The sequence below is a fragment of the Pteropus vampyrus genome, unplaced genomic scaffold (assembly GCF_000151845.1).
Source record: "Pteropus vampyrus isolate Shadow unplaced genomic scaffold, Pvam_2.0 Scaffold332, whole genome shotgun sequence".
NCBI classification, from domain to species: domain Eukaryota; kingdom Metazoa; phylum Chordata; class Mammalia; order Chiroptera; family Pteropodidae; genus Pteropus; species Pteropus vampyrus.
The window spans coordinates 536,237-543,667 of NW_011889113.1; positions in this window are offsets into that span (position 1 = coordinate 536,237).

Below are 7,431 nucleotides of genomic sequence, written 5' to 3' on the forward strand. Positions count from 1 at the left end.
TTACTTTGGAAAAACAGGCAATTTCTTTTAACATTAAACATATATTCACCACACAACCCAGCAATGCCACTCCTAAGTATTTACCAAAAAGAAATAAAAATATATGTGCACATAAAATCCCATACAGGAAAGTTTATATCAGCTTTACTCACAATTTCCAAAAATTGAAAATAAACCAAATGTCCAACAATTGGGAAATATATAAAGAAATCATGGTCTATGACACAATCGAATGCTATTCAACAATAGAAAGAAACTACTTATATCAGCAACAACACAGCAACAGCAATATCAAACTTATTAAGCCAAGTATAACAAGGTAGACATAAAAGGCTACATACATATCTTGTGACCCATTTATATGGCATTCTGGAAGAAATGAAACTATAAATACAGAAATCAGATCAGTGGTTGATAGAAGGTGGGGGAGGAAATGGAGGTTATGCACAAAGAGTGGGCATTGGAAACTTTCTGAGGTGAAGGAAATTTTCTATGTCACAGTTGCCATGGTGATTACAAAATTGTAGATATTTATCAAAAGTAACATGCTATACATCTAAAAAAAGATAACTTTTACTGTAAACAAATTATACCTCAATAAATATGACTAAAAGCAAATAAAAATGAATATTTTTTTAGACTAGATATTCTCTCTCAATCATTTCAAGATAATGAAAAATGCCAAATTTACCTTGACAATTATCTACGTATGAATCCAGAAACAGGTAACATTAAACTCAAGATTTCATTCCTTCTGACTAATCTACATTTTCCCTGGTGGTCTCCCAAATTCCCACAGTGGTTCCTGAAGACAATTAATGGCATATACTTAACTCCTTTTTAACTCCACTGCAGGTGTTTGCAGAGTTGGTCACTTGGAATGCTAATTTATTCCCTGGAGGGGAAAAAAAAGAGAGAGCAACCTGACAGTAGCCAAAGAGCAGCAGGAACTCCAGATAATGGTTCTGGGTGATGAGGGAGGACAAAAAAGTGAGGAATGATCAATAGTAAAATGAAAAGTGAGAATAAATGGGATGGACTAGCAACGTGGCTCTTTACACTAAATGTAAGGCTATGGCATCACGCTTCTTTCCAATTTACATTTGTGTCTTTTCCTATCCTATATTGAGATATGACTTGCAGCTCATTATTTTCAAGTGGGAAGTAGTTTCATGGTTATTGAGAGAAGTTATTAATAAAGCATTATAAAGTCTGTAGAGATAAAAGTCACAAACATTTTATGGACACCTTGCACTCAATAGGCATGTATTTACTTATTTGCTGCACACTATCAAACTTTCTACAAGTTCATAGTATAACAATACAGAGCAGCATATGGATCTGAACATTTGATTAGCACAAATAAAATGTAAGAAATATGACTGATGAGATTAAATTAGAAAAAAAATCACACCTTTATTCAGAAAGTATCTTTTCTCCTTAACTTATTTAAAAAGTAACTGTATAAAGCAATATGTATATAATTGTGTCATTAAGCTTATAACATATGGAAATGTAATGTATTAAAATAATAAAATGATACCACAGGAATCCACATGAACAAACGAAAAGTACCGGAAGAGATAAATAGAAATGTTAGTATTATTTGATGAGATGAGCATATTTGCTAAGCCATTTGAGCTTTAAAAAAATGTAATTTCTGGGCACTGTATTTGACACTGCAGATAAAATACTGATTAAGACTAAATCCCATCTCACAAGTCTATGAATAAACAGTTACTTCGTAACATGGTATGTGCAGAGCACTCCATAGCTAGAGGAAATGTTTATATGTGTTCCTTTTCTGGGATAACCATAAGATAAAAATTAATTTTTCAGTTGCTCAGTCAGAGAGAAATAAAAAACAAATTTTCTAGGTCATGAATTTGTTTAACAACAAAGCATCTAATAGCACATGTTTATTCTAAAAGAACTCTCCTCAATAGGTAAGGAGAGTTTCTTCTTTATAAAAATAGGAGAGATGCTCCATGTTGTTTGAGTTGATATCATTGTTTGGAGCATTCATCTAACTAGGTCAATTAATTTCACCCTTTTTACCAGTTTTATACCATACACTTTTTTTCTAATCATCATCTCAGTAAGGGGCTCAGTTCTAAACATCATTGTCTCTGTCTCCACAGAGACACCCAGGTTAGAATTGACAACTAAAGGAAACTGCTGTCTTCGGAGACAGTGGAATACTGAAACCTGGGACTCCTTTTCACTAAGCTTTCCGCTGAGTGTTCCTTATTTCCTCAAGCAATGCTGGGTGACAGTGGTGCCTGGTCTCTAAGGACTCGGCCCCTACAGAGGACAAGACTATGTTCTATCTGAAATACATCAACAAATAAACTCTTTGAAGTCAAGGATGCTCTTCTGCATTATATCCCCAGTGTCTGGCACATAGGAGGTACACAGCAAGTGTTTGCTGGGTGAATAAAATATAGCACAGGTTTTTGAGATTGAAGCCACTTACAAGTAGGTGTTATAAGCTCTCATTGGCATTATTTTTATGCAAGTTTAGGACTGCTAAACAGCTAAAGATTTGTCCTTTCATTGCAGCAGATAAATCAGTGAACTGGTAATTGATATCTTATTTGGAGACAATAAAAAATGAATTGCTTTCCAATTCATCAGTGTGGGTTTGCTATTTTGTTCTACAAAAATTTTCATATGGGTTGAGCTAAGTAAAATAGTTGGGAAACCACTCTTGTCAGATAGGATTTGTGCTATTGTCTCATGAAGTTATTAGTTGTATCTAAACTTTATAGGCTAGAAAGAGATGCTAGTGATTGTCTTGGTTGCCAGAGAAATCACTTTCAAAGCAATTAAAATATTTTGGACTCCTATTGTTCAAAGAGAGGAAAGGAGCTCTAAGACATTTAATAATTTGTTTCTGCCCTTAAGAAGCATGAATCTTAGTTGAGGAGCAGAGGCATGAACAAATCCATGTGGCTTACACCTTTATTTCATGCGGGACTTGCTCAGACGTACTTTCTCCTTACCTGACCGTATTTTGCTTCATAGGACTTATCTCATGCTTCTTCATTATCTAGTTCCTCTTACTAGAATGTCAGCCCATGAGAATAAAAAAGATTTATCTTGTTCATTGCTCTGTTTCCAGTGTTCTGGGCATTGGTGGGCACAGAGTAACCCCTTAATAAATATTTATTGTTAAATAAACTATCATTATCAGCCAGCCTATAATTTCCTCTCTGATTTAATACTAGATAATCTGTGAGTCCTTCAATGACAGCATTTTACCATCACCTATGGTCAAAGACAAATGTCCATCCAATAAATAACATATGAATTAAAAGAAGAAAATCTGTTGTTATCCTATGCAGAAAAGAACTGTGGAATCCAGTGGATTCCTCCTCTTCCAAACATTTACAGAAAATTATATTTTCAGCAAAGCTTGTATAGTATATAGTATACATATTTGTGTGTATATATAAATACAGATATATACACATGTATGATTAGTTTATGTTGTTTCTGCTAGAGTCAATTTTCTTTGCCACCTCTGTCGCTGAAGGGGCAATAGTACCGATGGGCCTCAAAAATGTCTGATGACATTTTTAGTACACAGAAATTATACTCTCATTTATAAACTTTTCATGGATGCCATAGTCTTTGGGGAAATAGAGGCCCACAGGATCTGAACTGATTACTTGAGTGAGATAAAATAATCAATATATAACTGTTTAATGTCTCCTAGACTCTGAATTACAGGAAAATTTTTGTTGAAACACAATGAAGTTATACTGTGCAATTCAATCACAGACTAAATCATTCAGCGTTGTTCTTACCCTAAAATCCATCAATAACAGCAATAATGTTTAGTAGCAAATGCGATTTTGAAGTCTGATGTGAACTGTCTACTTAAATAGCCATAACACTAACCAATTAAATTTTCTCAGTCATTTTCATTGGGGGGTGGGTAGACATGGTATCTTGTATAATACCTAATAATAACTAAGGAACTGTAATTCTGCAGCCTTAGCTTGACTTATTTTATGCCTTAGGGAATAATATGTAAATTAGACATGAATCATTATAGTCACTTGTCAATCCAAAAATACCTGTGAGCAAGGTAGGCCAAAAATGACTGGCTGGGGATTGTAGAATCTATTGAAAATGTTGCTTTCTTTAAAACATACCACTTTCTTTAATTGAATTAGGTTGGCCTCATGTAACACCAACCTGAGGGGCTGATGGACAGGAGGTGATAACTAGAGGGTAAAGCTAAATTGAAAAAAAGATCAGGAGATCGCTTAAGATTAAGCAAGATGACCTTTACGTTGCCTTCCAGTAGACACTGTATGATTTTAAGAAACCACAGCCCTTCACTATGTACCTCTATCCAGCAATGTCTTGCAGAGTAACAATAGTAAGAAGCGGAAATATCTCTGATAGAGTGGGAGATAATATTAACAAATTCCTCAACCTGGATTATCAAATAGCTTAACTGGTATCTTCCAAGCTCGTTGTGTCTTGAGAGTCACCAGACAAGTTGTCGAAAATACGGAGTCATACCAGACTTCTCTCCGTCACCGAGCTCCGCAGGTTTCGATGGAGTGAACATGATTTGAAAAAAAAAAGGAAAACATTTCTTAACATCCTACCAGAAATTAGATGAATGTAGCTTTACTTTTTCACATTAACTAAATAAAATGACCCTTCCTATATATGACTATTTCTAATTATCTGCATATTTGCATGATCCAAGGGATTATGAATTTGGATCTTAAATTACCAGAGACAGAAGTTTGATCACATTCAAACTTGGTTAATGTTTTACATATATGCATACTTAACAAATATTTTTAAAAGTATATATATGCATATATAGACTTATATAATATATATTATGCATATAAAATATTATTATATATAAAATTATATATGTGGTTATTTTTGAAAAAATTAAATAGAAAAGAGATTGATATTTTCTACTCCTCATTTATATTACAATATCAATTCTTGGGAAGGGAGGACTTGTCAAAATTTTAAAATAGTGTACAATTGCCAATCAGATGTTTTAGATTACATTCTTAACACTCTATTCATCACAGAGAAAATGATGTGAAAAGGATAGGCACACTGATAGATGAACAACATTATTAAAAATGAAAAAGTTTTATGGCCTCATGTGTATGAACTGAGATGCCATTTAATTATAGACTCAAATAAATTACTCTCTCAGGATAATTTTTGGCATATTTGTATGCAGTTACTTTGGGAACAACATATTTATTTTTGATAACTTTAAAAATTCACTCTACATAGAAAGGTTAAAAAAAAAAGCCCTGGGAATTTGTATGATAAAATCATTAATTAAAAATTTTAACTCCCTGCTGATATTCTATAATGGAGTCCTCAGCAGAAAAACACAGCATGACTACTTTTTCCTATGAGAAGATTTTGCATTCATTACACAGCACACTAATTAAGGAATGAATGTAGACATTTGTACTCATGCAGCTATGTGGACAAATGGATACATATTACCTGTGCAACTAATTACTTTTTATATTCATAGGCGAAGAAACCAACGTGCATTACTATATATTTAGAGCTAATAAGAGGTGGATCTTCTTCCATGATGTTTTACTTGTTAAAAACAACACTGAATTATTTTCTGAATCGCAGGGAAAACCACTTTAAGATGAGACTGAAGACTGTTAATGTTAAGGGATGGATTAACCTTAACATTAAGGCCTGGGTGTCTTGGGGCATGTTCCTCTGTGCTTTAGTGTCTTCACTGGAAAATTATCATACTTTCTCTGAGGTTGCAGGGATTTAATGAATTCACACATGTAAAGTGCTTGGAAGAGTGCTCAACAAATAATGATGTGCATAACAGTAGCTATTGTCACCATAGAACTTAGAACAGGAAGCGATCTCAAAGAATACCCTAGCCCAGGCCTCAGCAGGACTAGGAAGCAGTTCAAGGACTTCCCCAGCCCTCTTCAGCAGCATTATTATCTCAAGTCCAAAGATGAGGTGATGCGAGCTCATAGGCAGAAAGTTTAGAACCAATCTTATAAGCCGATTTTTATTATGTATGGCCACTGAAATGCTGCCCTAATTCTTCTCTGCTTCAGAAAATAGTTTTAGACACCCTCTGTCACATAGTAGGTGCTTATCAAGTATTTAATAGAGAAACGATTATATGAGCTACTCTTTTTGAACTCTTATTTGTTACAGAATGCACCTGATTGAAGGTTTTGGCACAAACATTCAGTGCTATTTTAAATTTAACCTTGGAGCGAGGTTTTATAATCTTTATTTTTCAAAAGGGGATTTTATTTAAGGAATTTGAGATTTCAATGTTATAAAGTGATATATACTGGTATACGCAAACATATTCACACACACACACACACACACACACACACACACACACATCATTTTTTTCAAAATGGAGTTTTGGTTGAGGTAATTGAAATACAACTTTTCCAATAAGGTTAAAAGGTGACGTTATATGCTCACGCACACACATACACAAACACACACAGGAAATTATATTAAGAAGGTATCGTAATTAATGAAATAGTACTTGGTTAATTTGTCAATTTCTTCTTTGGGGATGAGATTTCCATTGTGAGTAGCAGTACATTTGAAACTGCTTGTTTAAATTGTGAAGCTGTTGACACCATGCAGGACTTACTCCCCCACATTCCCCGCCTCCCTCCCCTCCCTGTGGTTAATAATACTATATTGTGCATATGTCTAAAACTGAACTTATCATTTGCTATTATAACTTTTTTAAAGGTTTGCATAATGTTTCATCTTTTTCAGTTCATCCCGTCATCTTTATTTTTTGGAGCGAGTACAGTTTGACATGCTCCCAAGGGGATGTGTGCACGCGTGTTTGTGTGTATGTGTGGAATGTTGTTGCTTCTTTCCAGTTCTTTCCAGTTCTGCTATGACCATCCTAGTCAGAGTCACCATCGTCTCTCACCTGGACTTTTGAACCTAACTATCTCTCCTCTTTCAATTTTGCCCCATCCAAATGATTGATCACTCAGCAGAGTAACTTTTAAAATCTCTAAATAGGTTAGGTCACTCTAGTGCTAAAACCCTCTTTGATTTTCCATAAAACTTATGAACATCTTACTGTGACTTATGAAGGCCTGAATGACCTGGCTTCCCCCATCACTTTCATATCTTATCTTATGTGAGTCTCTCCCACACCTTGTGCTAAGTTTCCTTCAATATCTTGTAATTTCCTTCGTAGTACAAATCAAAATTTGTATTGTGTATTTATATCTGGGTTTAAGTAGTGGATATATATCTCGTCAAACTCACTTTCTTTATTTCTTTTAAATCAACCTAACTCTAACATAGAGTCACATCCCACTTGTTTGACAGGAAATTCCATCTTGGTCATAATTAAGTTTACTCCATTACCAGGATTTCTCT